The following is a 2,569-nucleotide window of genomic DNA, read 5'->3' on the forward strand; positions in this document are numbered from 1 at the left end:
TGTTTAAGTTTTAATTCAGTATTGGGGTTGAATTTGGCTTCAGGCTGAGGCCAGATGAGACTTCATCCTATGGTTCCCAGGAAGACATGAGATAATTATGAGTGGTATTAGGACTACAACTCAGGCTCCCACAGCTTGACGTGGTTTAGTCCTAAGATGCTCTTTCCCCACTTCCTGTCTATCTTAGTGTGTCCGTGGTCTAGATCCCCATCAATTTATTCCAGGCATAAGAGGGAAAAGGCTGTGGATGAGAACCTCATTGTAGAACATTCCTTCTCAGGCCCTGGGATTTTTCCTTTGCAGGTGTCTTACTGCACTGTATCTTTAATTCGCGGCGGTTCAACGTTTATTCACTTTGGGAAATAACACCTGATTTCCCCATTGGGAAATAATCAATGTCACATGGGATGCTGTCCAGCGGGTTGCTAACCCAGACGACCTGCTCTTTCCAAGTGCATTGGGGGATGTCTTGAGTTCCTTCCCTGGAATTCAGATCATGAATACTGAGAGGGGCTGGAACCAATGAATGCTTCCAGAAAGACCTTGAGACGATAACCAAATACATTTTTTTTTAATGGAATGTTTCATGAATTTGCCTATCGTCCTTGTGCAAGAGCCATGCTAACCTTCTCTGTATCATTCCAGCTTAGTATACGTGCTGTCAAAGCGAGCGTGATAACCAAATACTTTTATTAGGACTACCACTCAGGCTCCCACAGCTTGACGTGATTTAGTCCTAATATGCTCTTTCCCCACTTTCTGTGTATCTTAGTGTCTCCGTGGTCTAGATCCCCCTCTTATTCCAGGCATAAGAGGGAAAAGGCTTTTTATCCGTTTATTCATCCTATTGTTCCAGGTCTTAGTTGCAGCACACGAGATCGTTGATCTCCATTTGCGGGTGTGGGATGCTTAGTTGCAACATGTGAACTCTTAGCTTGTGGCATGTGAGATCTAGTTCCCTGACCAGGGATCAGACACAGGCCCCCTGCACTGAGAATGCAGAGTCTTAGCCCCTGGACCACCAGGGAAGTCCCATCCAAATACTTCCTGCCACCAGGAACTCCACTGGTGACCTCTGCAAGGTGTGCCCTCCACGTTTCCTGCTGATTCTGAGCATCACGAAACTCCCAGTATCTGTCTTCAGAGCCTTGGTCACCACCATTCGGGGGAGGTGGGCTAACTGAGAAGGAATCAGAAGAAGACCACCCTAGGAGGGGGTCTTGTCAAGCTTCCAGGTGTTGAGGGGGTCACTGAGAACCATGAGCCAAACTGACAGCAAGGCTAATGATAATGTAATGAGCAAGATTAGTCATGTCCAGCTCTTTGCAACCCCATGGAATAGTCCATGGAATTCTCCAAGTCAGAATACTGGAGTGGGTAGCTGTTCCCTTCTCCAGGGGATCTTCCCAACCCAGGGATCAAACCCAGGTCTCCCACATTGCAGGCAGATTCTTTACCAGCTGAGCCACCAGCGAAGCCCTGCAGCAGTGCAGGCAAGAGGAAAAGATAAACACTGAAATGTTCCAGCTCTCAATGTTTTTTATTTCCCTACGAAACTGCAGGGCTTCTCCAGTGGCTCAGCGGTAAGAAATCTGCCTGCAATGCGGGAGACCTGGGTTTGATCCCTGGGTCGGGAAGATCCCCTGGAGGAGGAAATTGCAACCCACTCTGCTATTCTTGCCTGGAGAATCCTATGGACAGAGAAGCTTGGGAACCTGCATTCCATAGGATCGCACAGAGTCAGGCACAGCTGAAGTGCCTGAGCTGAACTGCAATGGGGTGAGGGTCAGTTAGATGAGCTCAGTGCTAAGAAAACCCCCACAAAAGGCTCTTGACTGGAGTCAGGGGATGAGGAGGGGCAGGAGAGGAAGGGCTGGGGGTGGGAAAGTAGAGGGTCAGAGCAGACAAAGTGCCCCAACCAAGGGCCTTCTTAAAAGGCCTTCACATGCAAATGCCTAGGTTAGGAAGTTGGATGTCACCTGGGCATAGCCGGCCCAGGGGACTTGAGTCCTTGATGGAAGTCCTTTCAGAAAACTCAGAAAGGCTGTTCTTAGCTGTTCACCAAGTCTGGTGTGGGGAGGGCAGCATCCCCTGTGGTCCTGTCTGTCAAAGCCTTACAGTGACTTGTGATGGACCTGAAAGATCACACATAGGGTTTTGGCTGGAGCTGGCCTGCAGGTCTCAGGCTCTGAAGGCCCGGGTATGTCCTTCAGAGCTGCTGTTCAGGAATAAACAGCAGAGGTACGTTCCCACAAAAAGGTCCTTTCAGGCCTTTCTCTTAAATGGTTCAGTTTAGGCAAGTTCATGTGCCCGAAGCACAGTGATGCCAAACAGACTGAAATGATGGGGTTTGGAGCAGAGAAAGGCTTATTACAGGACCATGCACGGAGATGGGTGGCCCAGGCCCTAAAAAGCCTCAAGCTCCCCGAAGCAAAGCATTTTTACAGGCAAGGTGTGGGGGAGGGGTGGTCATAGGGTCTGTGATGGGCTTGTGCATGATTCTCTGATTGGCTGATGGTAGGGTAACAGCGCAGTGTCACAGAGGTTAACGTTATCAGTCCTTAGGCTC

General features: G+C 49.4%; 1 non-coding gene across 1 annotated transcript; it reads right to left on the minus strand.

The window, feature by feature from the left end:
• Positions 1-568: 568 nt before the first annotated feature.
• On the minus strand, positions 569-672 carry LOC114108936 (U6 spliceosomal RNA). Its single transcript, XR_003585660.1, has one exon. It is a non-coding gene; the product is annotated as a U6 spliceosomal RNA (small nuclear RNA).
• Between the last annotated feature and the right edge of the window lie 1,897 nt (positions 673-2,569).

This window comes from Ovis aries, chromosome 17 (assembly GCF_016772045.2).
Source record: "Ovis aries strain OAR_USU_Benz2616 breed Rambouillet chromosome 17, ARS-UI_Ramb_v3.0, whole genome shotgun sequence".
Lineage (NCBI taxonomy): Eukaryota > Metazoa > Chordata > Mammalia > Artiodactyla > Bovidae > Ovis > Ovis aries.